Raw genomic sequence first — 14258 nt, forward strand, 5'->3', positions numbered from 1 at the left:
GAATTTCATATTTTTCACACCATTTAATGAAACTTTGAGGGTTCAAACCTAGAAAAAATGAAGTTGGGATAATTATTTTAGTTATTCTTGTCAAGCTTCTCAACATAGACTTCCTTGAAAAATTGATGTACACCATTATATTTTATTATTTCAATAAGAAATATTGGCTACTTAATTATGGTGTTATTTTACTAAGTTATAGATTAAATTTTGAGCAAACCAATGCTTTTCAAAGGTGGTTTTTCCTAGACAAGTACTATGAATGTCAATTACAAAAGAAATGGCATTTTTTTGATTTATTATTTTCAAATTTAATGAGCATTAAGTGTTAGGTCTTCTAAGAAAATGTTAAATTAGTTAAATGTTTATTTTAAATTAGAATTAGTGTTATTGGTCTCTTCATAGTGCCACGATGGTACATCCAACACACTTTCGCATAATGAAATTGTAGGGGATGACCCATTCAAGGCCTTCTCTTAATTTGTCTTGAACTTAGGCACCTAACCTCTCACAGATTACCCTCATCAAAGGGTGACATCAAAGTTGGAGTAAAGAGGACCAAAATGGACCTAGGGGGAACAGAGATAGGACACACTAAAGTAAGAGCACAATCATGAGGTGTGAATTGTACTAGCTACAATTTATAACACTAAACTACTAAAACCAAAATGGGTGAATTTTTTTTTTTTGGAATGTAATATTTTCAACATTCCATCTATACTTGATGTCAATATATGGAATATAACATCATTTTAATGTCTTCTAGAGTCAAATAATGAAATCTTCACGCTCCTCTACCTCCAGTATACACCCATATGCATGAGAACTCTACCAACACCTTCTATATAATCAAATCATTAATGACAGTCACATTCCTTAGGCAAGCCAAGCTTCAAATGCCTTGAAGTTTCTCTTTTATCCCTTCTCTAGTCACTTGGCACAAAAGAAGATGAATAGTCACATTAGAATGAGAATAGTTGCACACTTATAATTTCCAATCACCCACTCATCCACACTGTCACTAGTACATTTGGGGATGATTTCTGACAGCCTATCATCAGAATTTCAACTATTTTTCGTCGGACTGTCGACAAATGATGTCGTTGAAAACTCGTCGTTGGTCATTCTGACGGTGTCATCTAATGTCAACATTCTGACAACATCTTGAACTCTTTCGACGACGGGTATGATCGCTCATTCGACCAAAGAATGTCGTCGGGCGTAAAGCCCCGTCGTCGGATAGATGTTAGAATTTTGACGCCTTCCAGGAACTTGCAATGATGAGGATTATAACGAGCGTCTGACAATAGAGTGTCATCGAACATACAACATCCTTGTCGGACGTGTATGCGGGAAAAACAGGTCGATAGAACTTAAAATGTGAAAAATGGAGTTCTAGGGAGCCTTGCTCACACACCCACAAGACTTCTTGGTGCAAGCTATGGAGTCATGAAGTATGACTCGGCTTCCCAAGGTTGGTTCCATGGTTCTCTATCTCACAAGGTCCCTCAAATTAATGTCTTTGCTCTCAGATCACTGAGCAAAGTGGTTTAGGGATGACAAATGCAAGAACGAGGGATGCTTTGTTTGATTTTAAGATGAAATGCATCCTAAGCTATGCATGATCCTATAAATGCAATAAACTAGATTATAAGATGACAAGATTAGTAACAAGACTATCCTAGCATGCTATATTAGTTTATGATTAAGCTAAATGATAAAGAAAATACTCTAAACATGCATATTTAGATTAATTCCTATTGAAAAGAGAGGCTAAATGATGAGCACAAATGATATATTAAAAGCTTGGATGGATTTTAGTATAAGTGTGATGCTAAAGACTTGGATCTATGAAAATGGAGGAATGAGAGCTCTATTTATAGCAAAAATAGGGCAATGGATGGTCAGGATTGAAAGAGTGAATCAAGGGCTAAGTTTGAAAGTTGGGAATCCATGTTTGTAATTTGCACCAATGAAATGGTGACAAATGTCAAAATAAGACTGGGTTGAGAAGAGAGGTAGGAAGAATTAAATGCTTGAGAAGACCTCATGGTTATCTTAGGGGTAAGGGTTATGGTTAATTTGGGGTTATCCAATGGATAAAGGTTTTACCCAAAGGATAAACTCTTGTGCAAAAGATTAAGGATAACCATGGTCAAAGCAATAAATGCTTGATGAGACCCTTGGGTTACATGGAGGTTGAGTTTAGGGAAATTATTTAACCATGCTAGAGGGTTGAGTTAACCATTAATGGTTATGAAGACTTTGGGGACAAATTTGTAAGAGTCCTTCCAAATTTGGGGGTATTCAACAAGTTAGCTTGTTGAATGGATAAAGGCTTTAATGCTTTTAGAAGACTTTACTCCAAATTTGAGAAGTGACCTCCTCAAATTTAGGGAAAGGGGATAATGAATGGGTTTGGGTTAATTGATTAGGATTAGATGGATTCTAGAAGAAATTAGGAAGAGGGTTAGGATGCAAGTGGGAGATGTAGGATTTTGCAAGTGGATGAAGGGATAATAGGATTTAATTGAAAAAAATGGATTTAATTCAATTTGGTTGTAATTGGGGAAATTAAATAAATTAGATTTATTCAATTTAGGATAACTGTTTAATTAAATTTGAATTTAATTAAAAAGTGGATAGGGGATTTAATTGAATAAAATGATTTATTCTATTAAATGGTAAAAGAGGTATAGTGAATTTAATTGAGTAATTTACTTAATTAAATAGAGGAATGTGGGTTATTCAATTAAATTGGATTTAATTAAATAGAGAAATGAACATAAAATATTCATTTAGGAATATGGTCATTTTTATACGTCTACAGGACGTTTCATCAACTGGCGTTGAAATTTCGATGCCTATCAAGAACTATGCACCAATGAGGATGTTGTTTGTCCGACTGTTTCATCATCAGTGCAAAGTTGGGACGATGTCAGAATTTCGACGGTGATTTTTTTATTTATTTTTTAAATAATATTTTAAAATAAAACGCTCCACCAACTTGTCAATGTAGATGTTAGAGAGGGTTGGAGATAGGACACTCTTATTTGACCCCAATTGTTCTCCTCATCAAGTTGAAGATATTGTAAGCATGAAGCTGCCCAATAAATTTCATAAAGCCTACAAGAAATTCTAATGGGAGAATCCAAAATACCGACATCATGTTTTTGTTGGAAACGCAAGTGTTGTCGGATTGAGTCAAAGTCCTTCGAAAAGTCTATAAGCAAAAAAAGACTATAGAAATCAATCCACTTTAGAAAGTCTAGCAAGTTGATTAATTGCCCCACAGTGAGGGATGAAATCAATCCACTTTGTCAACTCTTCCCTTCTCGTCTCCCAGTTTCAATGGTTCCAGTTTCCCGATCGACTGATAGGAGAGGATTAGAGGTGAAAGCTCAGTAGTTTCATGTTGTGTTGTTGGGTGATAGAAAGGGTTTTACATCACTCGTTAATACTACTATAAGATAGAATGCACCATCTTCCCTGATCGCCTACGTCAATCTGCTATAAAGCCAAGTGGGTGCACGGGCCTACGACCCTCTCCCAATGATTTGATAATCTCTTGATGGTGAGCCTTCTCAACAATAGCCTAGAGTGTAAATATGTGGTCAATGGTTTGATAATCTCCCTTGAAGCTCAATATATACATTCATATCTTTAACTTGGTACTTACCTAATCAAATGAACAAAAATATTACATAATTATTATGACCATTTTATTATAATATTTATAATTAAATGTAGATGACTATTAAATGATAAAATACATGGAACAATCATTGCCAACATCATGTGCTCCCTCTTTATTGACATCCATGGAGGAATGTTATTGTTGATAACAAAAACAGGCCACATTGAGTAAACAAATCTCAACTCTCCAAATGGATTGACACTATCTGCTACCAATGAAATCCTGAGATTACGAGGTTCTTCTTTAAAGTGTGGCCACTTTTCCTCTATGTCCATAAATGTTGAACCATCCACATGCATTCGAATAATGTCATCTCAACTTCTATTGCGTGCATGGTAATCCATAAATTGTGCCAAGCTAGTGCACTTGAATAATCATTGCATACGTGGAAAAATGGGAATATAATGAAGAACCTTGTGAGGAACCTTTTTTGTTATTTGATTTGTTCGATATCTACTGATATGAAATTCAATGCATTCAGTTCAAAATTCATGATGTTTGTGATATATAATAGATCATTGGGACAAGCATCTATTGCTTGATACTCTATTCCAATATCTTTCATAATGACAAATAATTCTTGATATGAGCGAGGTAGAATATTTGATGGTGGTAACAAAGACTCACCTATCAATCTACAACAAAAAAATATAATTTGTTAATATAAAGAATATTAATGGTACATGATTCACCATTTATTAACTATAATGACATATATGACATACCTTAACATACGTGAGATTGTTATGTTGGATAAACCATTCATAACCTTCAAGTTCACCAACAACAATACAGTGGAGAGAAGAGTTGTCTGGGAGCCTTCGTAAAGGGCCTCATATGCCTTCTCAAGTAGGTAAATCATGAACAACATCAAGGTCATCTTCATCAACATGATCAGTTGCACTAGTACTAAATGTGTCATGGATCAATGTATTTGTACCATCATCTTCAATTGTGTTTTGTGGCTCATGATCATCATCTTCCATGGGATCATTAACTTCAACTTCAATATTCACACCTTTATGTTCCCCCACTTCAAAAACCATATTCTTCGGCTTATGTTGATCCATATCATGTGCTTTGGGGTGCTTGATCTATATAAAAATGATATGCATAAATAAACCATGATCATGATCTCATCATCAAGTGATTTCTTATGTATATAAATTGTTAAAATGATATAATGAAAAACTTACCAATGGATGATAATCATGTCCCCCTTCAATGTGACCATGCAACCTACAATGTTTCTTAGTTGTTTTGATTAGAAGTCTTCTAGTCTTTAACCCCTTACAAATTTTGCAGGAATAATAATATTTTCCATCACCTTTTCTTTTCAAGTTAGACCATAATCTAGAAATTGTCTCCTTATTTTGTTATTTGCTGATATTGTTTGACATGGTCTTTCTTCGCAGGCAAAAAAAGGGGCTATAGAACTAGTTATATAGAAGTTGAAATGTTAGTTATGAAATCATGTTTTAGTATAATATACCAAATTAAATTACTTGAACATATAAATAATGCAAATTGAACCAAAACCATTTAACTCTTCTTTTTCATCTCAAAACTTATATAATGGCTTTGTGGTGATTTAGAGCAGGTGATATGCCAATGGCTTTGTGGTATGCAACCCTTGTATCGTATCTTAAGTTGACTAATGTCTAATTGGGGTAATCCATGAGTGTCTAATGTGAATTCATTATCAATGTTGTGGAGTCATTGAGAGTATGGTGATAGTCATCCTTATAGGATCCTCTCACTACTGTCCAAATCAGTCTAAAAGGAAAGTAACTATCCATTCCCATGCTCATGCATTCTTACATGACTAATGTTGCCCTTGTGTATCCTAAACATTGGAGAGACCTTATTTGACTTGCCTAATCAATGTGGTTGTTGTCCTAATATGAAATACTAAGTTTTATCCTTGCCTCTGCATCAAACTTGTCACATCATGTTTCTTCAATAAAACACACTATTTCGATCCCAATCTTCCTCAATACCCTCAATGGAGGGGCGGTATAATGGTTTCAATATACAAAGTCAATGATCATACAATCCATTCTTCTAGAAACCCTTGGATACATTACTTGGCTTCTAGGCTTGGGAAAACTAATATGAATTGAGCCAACACTATGAGGATAGGGTCAAGTATCATGGCAACTAATCATAATACGTGAAGATGGGGTTCACACCTAAGTGTTGGCTCTAAAAAATGCCACACTTCCAAAATTGCCAGTCTCAAGACTTCTATTGGGTCAACATTCATTGATGGCCACAATGCCAAATCAATGTATCTAGGCTTTGAACTCCTTACTCTAGGCTTGGAGGACCCTACACAAGGTATATGAACACTCACTTGGTATTAAAATAGAAAGAGCCTTCCTCTAGAACTTTGTTTGCAATGCACACATCATTGGTAATAATTGTTATGATGGATGGTCTATTAGGACAGTAAATAAAATGCTTATTCTTTTTCCACCCTTTGAAACTACAACAAGGTATTTGACTTGGCAGGGTCCCCACACATCACTTCAACACCAAACATTAGGCAATTCAACCTTTTTCCTTCTCAATGCATTTTTTATTTATTTTCACTTGTTTACTCAGTCTAATACATAGGGATATCAGACCTTTCATGGCATCATCACACACGCAAACTTCCCCATATGTCCCTGTAAGTCTAAGATATTAAATACATTTCACCTAGCACTATCTGGTAACAATTCTTATGTCCTATCCATATAGGATGTTTGCACACCACACTATTATCCCTGGCTCATGTGTATGATGCAGAGGTAGGGGCATGTATAATGGTTTCAACATACAAAGTCAATGATCATACAGTCCATTCTTATAGACACCCTTGGATACATTAATTGGCTTCTAGGCTTTGGAAAACTAATATGAATTAATCTCATATCTTTTTGAACATAATAATGTCATCCAAGTAGACAACCACAAAACAACCTATGAAGAATCTAGGTACATCATTCATCATCCAAATGAATGTTGTTGGTGTAGTGATTATGCCAAAGGGCATCAACAACCACTCAAACAAGCCCTTCTTGGACTCAAAGAAAGTCTTCCAAATGCTAATTAGCTCAAAGGAATTGATGGTTCCCCAATTTCAAAACGATCTTGTTGAAAAATTCATCTCCTCAAAGCTGGCTCAAGAGGTCAGCAATTTGAGGGATCAAAAAACTTTTTCTTGATAGTGGTCTTGATTAGGACCCAATAGTCGATTTGAATCACCATGTCCCATCTTCTTCTTGGAAAGTACAAAACAGGCTTCCACAAAGCAAAAGTAGTTGGTCAATATGACCCTTTTGAATCAACTTCTCAAGTTCTTGTTAAGTATTGATGTAGTCTTAAGACATCTCATGACTCCATTACATGTCCACACTTGGGTTTACAAACACAACTCTGTCAATACAAAAACAATATCACTAGTAAAACTATGATTGTGACAATTAATACCCTTAGGACAATCATAGAAATTTAATCTATTTCATTTGGTTTTGATCCACAAACCCTTCTGAAGGTTGCATAGGGTCCCCTCACCCCTCTCTCTGTCATCAACTACTTCAAAATACCAATTTCTTGGTCTTCCCACCAAATTCTTCACTCTTACTACCTTTTATTGTCTGATACATAGAGATATATCAGACTGTCCACATGCCCAAACATGTACCAAATCTAATTTGGAGCCCTGCACACAATATAATATGATACATAGAATGAACACAGGTCTTTCCACACATTTGGGTTTATTTATATGCATGGGAGACCAAACTATACATTATTTACTCCTCTTGGTAAACACTAGGCAAGGTTTTGACATTTTTTGGAAAAACTATGATATCTTCTTTAAAACACAATGAAATTCAATGCCACAAAAAGACAAAATGAAGTTAAATCACTGATCTACCATATCCAATTGACTTTCCATCAAATTATGATGATTTTCATAATGAAAAATGAAGAGAATAGGACCGAAACGTCCAAAAATGCACATAAAACCCCAATTTCATTAAGCAAAACTCTTGGATGGCATGCCAAAGGCCTATTTATTCCCATCCAAGTGGGTTACAACCTAGAACCACCATAAACTAACTTTTCAACCATATTTTTAAGAAGTTGCTATAAGAAATGCAAAATTTGTCATGGCAAAATGACAACTTTTTTCCCAATGGACCTCAAAATTTCACAATTAGGTCCCAATACATGAATATTTGAATGGTATGGCAGCTTCAAAAGAGGTTAAAGCATGAGGTATGGATAATGAGGATAATTAAGACTTGAGATGTTTTCTACATTGCAACACCACTTCCACTTTAAGCTATGGTATTTCAAGCTTCATGGTAAAGAGCAATTCAAAACAATGAAAGAGTTTTTCTTCATGGCATATAATAGTGAGTAAAATGAGAGCATCATATGCAATGACCACTAGTTTCAAAAAACAAATAGATAGTGTTAACATCCCTTTGACAATCATATAAAGCAAGTTAAAGCATCAAATAGCAGTTTAAGGCCAAAAATGATAGAGCATTCAAGATCAAATCAAGTCCAATAGAGATATTAGAAATAAATCACAAAATGGCACATTGACTATCAGTACAATGAAATTTAAACAGTCTATAGTACAATATATAAACATCCATCTACATATGCAAATGTGATAAGGCAGCGTGCTTGGGATCACCCATACATAAAATTGAAAGAGCACAATCATTTTATTCATCATGAAATCAAGAATAAGGAGTAGTCTTTTCAAATTTTTATTGTCCAAGCAAGGACATTATAGCATCCATGTGTAGGTTTAGAAAAATAGAGTAGCTATTGGATAATGATTTTGTAAGCAAAGAGCAGTCATGTTAGCAAGGCATAAGTCACATTGCATGGTATCAAGAACATGCATGATTAAAGGCATTATAACTACACCTAAGACAATGCATTTGTGACAAAATATTGATTGCTTTGAAGCCAACAATAGTCAGGGATATAGTGGTAAGTACAGTGCAACCCTTGGAGATTTACAATAGATGACAGCCTGAACCATGGGCAAAAGTATATAAACAAATCCAAATATTGTACATATCATGGGCATGTATATACCTCTCGATATTTTTGTGTAGATCAAATCTCCTGAGACCTTTGAGAAAGATTCACCTAGGTCTATTTGTAGGGCTTTGTTAGGAAATTTCAAAAATATAAGTTGTGACATTCGATGTTATCTACACATTCAAGATCTCAATCTCTTATACCATTTGATGCAAGCACATAAATATTCCTCTACCTAACTTAGAAACTAAATAATACTTAGCACAAATGTATAGATTCTTTGCACACAAATTGAACTGACATAAAGATTACAATAAAATATTTATTCAAATATGCAATTAACAATCTCCATGCACATCAATCCTCTTCACATTATTGTCTCTCCCTATCGTTTCAATTTTTTAGATAGTTATTGATTTGATCAAACACATGGCAATTATATTTATGGTAGAGTTTCAAAAGCCTCTACGCTTTGATGGATATCATACCCTACTCTATGGCTCAACCTTGCATATTTTCTATTATTGTTTCTTGCATAACATGTCTCTATATTGTGCCACACACCATCTCTGTAGCCTTCTAAAGTAGTGTTATGTTTGTTCATTGTCCCTTTTACTAAACTCTATAAACTGCAATCTTGTATTTATTTTTAATCGATGCTTTCCTACATTGTTTGATCTACCATCTTATTAGAAATCTCCTCTCTATTATGCTTTGATGAATGTTGCATCCTGTTATAAACCTCACATTTTGGCACTGGCAGAAAGAATATTAGCAAAGGTTGTGGAATATAGCTTTCACATCTACCAATTGTCATTCCATCTTGTGCATATGTCTTTTACATGTAGAAGAAATAAATTTGATAAATAGGCCATATGGTGGATGATAAGTGGAGGATTTAAGTACTAAAGGTGTGACACTAGTGGCTTTGGTACATGAAGGTGACTAGAGGTCGTGGAAGGAGAAATGGTGGAAGTTGGATCTATGGTAGAGGTGGGAGTAGATGTTATTTACGCATGAAAATGTTAAGCTAATACTCATAAAATAGCTAGGAATCCAACTTAAGGCCTTCTATTTGTTAATAAATTTCTCTACCATTGAGCTACTACCCCCTTTCTTACCATTCCATTGTTGGCTTGAGTGTAGATTATTTTCAACACCCAATATAAGACACATTATAGGCTCTTGGGTCTCCTAACCTAACCTACCTTTGATAACATTTTGAGCTACTATTCATGGACTAGTTAGGTTACCAAGCTATGACCTTCTATTTGTTTTTAGAATGCGATCTATGACTAGTCCATTTTTGGTCCAAGTGTTTCTTATTTCCAAAAATTAAAACCATTTGTAAATTTTTGGGTCATGCAGATTACCTCGGAGGTTGCAGAGCTGCAAATATACTAGTCACTACACTTTCATAGAAAGAGACAAGCCCATTATAGGGTGGTAAATTAGTGTTCACTTCAGTCGTGAGGGGTGATCAAGTGTGTGACCAAAATCTTTGTGCACTAATACGTGCAATCAAGAAATTGAAACACTATCTACTAGGTAGGGAGACAATTGGTCACATGTGTCCCGCCTGGGCCCCCTAATTCCTAAACTCAAAATGTTTCTTGAGCAGTACGAGCTGCTCGAGAAAAACAATCAGACCTAGGTACAGCTAACCAAGCTTGGCCAATCGGATATACAAATTCAAGTGCTTCCTCACCTTCGATTTCCAAGAGAAAGAAAAAGAAAGGTGGATAACCACAAGGGTTTTCCATTTACCTAGATGCATTGACGAATAAGCATTAGGGATTCAGGAGTGTGAGAGTGGAATCGAATTTATTTTCTGTGAACATGTTTATATCGCTTCCATTCCCTATTCATTAGGGATTCAAGAGTGTGAGAGTGGAATTGAATTCTTATGACAAAAGAGCTGGAACACTGCATTGAAAATCCCCCACTTTTATCAAGCAAGAAAAAGAGTGAATATTTCTAAGCAACGAGTTTGTATGCTCCATGAAATAGATGACATTTGCAACAGAGTAGCGGTTTACTACCTGGAGAAGAACTCGTGTAAAATTCTACCACCCATTCCAATAGAAATTAACGTGAGGTATTGAAATTCGACCATAAGCCATTATAGTATTTGTACGTTTAAAGCAAGTTTTAATTAGCAAGCATGCCATTACAAGTGGGTTGCAAAAGAAGGTGAAGATTCTACCTCGAATGGTGAGTGTGCGAAAGTATCTCAATGGTGAGTGTTGTTTGATCTTGTCGGGGCTTGCTAGAGGTCGATGAAGCTTGCATAGGATTGATTGCTCAAATGACCTGCCCTCTTTTTTTTCTTTTTTTTTAAGTAATGCCCGTTGTCGTCAAAATTTCGATGAACGTGGACACTTTTTAAAAAAAAATTCATTACTAATGCCTTCTCCGTCAAAATCAAATGTGAAATTATCATCGAAATTTTGACGGATTCAGACATTTTTCAAAAAAAAATCAAACCTTCTCCATCGGAAACCTCTGTCAGAATTCTAGACCAAATGTATTAGTGTGTCACCCAAACAATTGCTCTCTCAAGTCCACTGATCACTAGCAAGGATTAGAAATGCCACTTTCTATACAAAATGGCAGATGTTATGACCTCCAATAATTAAATAATTTTGTAGCCCACATAAATGTTTAGTAGCCTAAAATGGCCCTGGATGTGAGAATACAAACATAACCCTTGAGCCAATTCAATGGTTGATCAGGTAGTTAAACATCGTTATTATATCATTATCTAGCAATCATGCACTTTGACAACACCATGTTCAGTTTAGTAATAATCATACACTTCAATAACATTACTTGTATGCTTTAATAGCACTTTGCTAGAAATAATTGCACTTGAGTGATAATTATTCTCTTCAACATATTATTATCAAAACTTCCCAACAAGTAATTGAAAAAATAGTTTACCTTCACAAGTGTTGTGGCAATGTTCTAGACTGCCACCAAGATTACTATAAAACTCATGATTTTATTATATATTTATTTAAATGTTTCATATATTGTTGAAAGCCACCTACAAATTCTCTATAACATTGTTCAAATATGTACTCAACTTTAGAACCTTCCCAATTCAAACCACTTAATTCATCTTAGATCAATCATGTTATTCGACATTATGAGAAATTTGATAAAATATTAGTGTTGTTTTAGGTTTTTAGGATTGAGAAACATAACATTTGGGATGGGATGTGGTTTTAGGAACAAAAAGGAAAGATGTAGACATTTGGGAATGAAAAAGGGATGTTTGTAGGGGGTGGCTTAACTAACTAAAAGAAATTGAAATTTGAAAAGTAATAGCAATATGCTAAAGTTGTAATGAGAATCCTTCCACTTTTACCTTGTAAAGGGGTTTTAAGATTTTTTTACCTTAAAATATGTCTTGTTCTATTTTTTATGCATCGAATGTAGTAAGTTATCTAATTCTAGAAAAGACGGATGCTCCCTCCAAGTCGTCATATTCGTAGGACATCCAAGGTGTTGGGTACATGGAACTGAGGGGAAGTGTCTATGTGAAACACTATTAATACCATAAATAAATGTTGTTTCCAAGTTCCAAGTAAAACATATTGATATATTTTTATTGTTAGATGTAAGTGAGCTTGGAATATTTCATAAATAGAGTGTATTTTCTACATAATGCACTTAGATTCACAACTATTTAGAGGGATGAAATTTTTTAAAAGTCACCATATAAGTATTTGGTCAAATGACTTCAAATGAACACCCATTGACAAAATTATAAGACATTAGATTCTCACTGGTAGAGTTCAATTTGTATAGAATAATAGAAGTTTGACTACCATTGCTAATGATATAGTTTATAATCTAATTAAAAATACATGTTCTCCAAGCATAGAATGAGGGTGAAAGTAATTGTCATCACAAATAAAAAGTAAGAACATTGTAAGTAAATTTTTAGTTTATAAATAGCTTCTTAATTTGAATTATTTTGATACATTACACAATTTGGTTGTCAATGCATTCAACTAATACACATTTTCTGTACCACATGATGAGCGGTCAATTTTCAAAATTGTTTCCACATTGTTGCTTGATATATATATATATATATATATATATATATATATATATATATATATATATATATAGAGAGAGAGAGAGAGAGAGAGAGAGAGAGAGAGAGAGAGAGAGAGAGAGAGAGAGAGAGAGAGAGAGATGCCTAAAAGAATAATTTATCAATAATGGGAAATCATGCTCATTAGTGGCTTGACAAAGTTGCTTACAATAAAATTATATAGGTATAACCATTCATTCCATTTGAATATGTCATTGTTGGCATTAATAATTGATACTCCCATAATCATCACATTTTGATCTATAACTAAATATCAACTACATTCAAAATATAGCATTGAAATTATTGGGGGGCTATCATTTGTAATAGGATGTGGCAAAAATATAATATATATCAATCAAAAAATATTTTCATCTTCAATATTTAAAATTTACCATGAACATATTCAAAAGCCCCAGATGTCTATTAAGAGGCTCAAACTAGGAGTACTTGATGCTTGTGACCTAATAATTTTTCTAAGACAGTTTTAAATAATATTAGCCCTTAATAATCAACAAGGAGTAGATAATATAACAAAGGAAAGAGAAAAAATGCACATGTCACTTCATATTTTCATGTTGCAAAAGAGATCTATATCACATGATAGTGAACCATAGTTATGGGGTTGACTTTTGCAAAAGTCAAACACTATGATAGTTTCAAAGTATTTTATAAACAGATGATCTTGAATTGTATGTTGCATAATTGTTCTTAAAACTAAATAAATTTGTGTTTTGTAATTAATATCTTAACTTAGCATTATTGTTCAATTATCATGTTGAATTGTATGATTCATTAATTAGCCTAAATAAATATTAAGAAATATTATTTTCTATCAAAGCCTCAAAAGCATGAATCCTCTCATTTGGTGCAGTTTCTATAGTTTAAAAACTAAGTTTTTATCCCATATTCTTTTGAAAACCTTTTTCATACTTGTAAAAGCAAAACATTTTTCCAACATTTGAAACTATGCATTTTTTGACTATGACTTGTGATTGACACAAGTGTAACAAAACAATCCACTATCAATCTGGGACATCTATTGCAAAAGAATTTGAAAAATTGAAAGGAAGATGGAGGAAATTGAATGCCATAGGAAATATTTGATGAATGGCATCTTCAAAGTTGAGAAAGTATTTCAATAGCAAAGGACGAGCATCTATTCCTTCCTGCATGACATAAGAAATGATTCCTCAAACATAAGAGAGTTGCAAAATTTGTAGTGCTATTATCCATGGATGGAAGATTTATCCCTTTTACGATAGCTTCTCCAAGACCCAATGCTCCCAACATAAACTTGGCCAAGCCCAAAGAAGTATAATTAGGACAATATAAAATAACCTAGACCCCTATATCAATCAACTTACCATTGATATGTGGATCCCTTAT

Source organism: Cryptomeria japonica, chromosome 4 (genome assembly GCF_030272615.1).
Source record: "Cryptomeria japonica chromosome 4, Sugi_1.0, whole genome shotgun sequence".
Classification (NCBI taxonomy): Eukaryota; Viridiplantae; Streptophyta; class Pinopsida; order Cupressales; family Cupressaceae; genus Cryptomeria; species Cryptomeria japonica.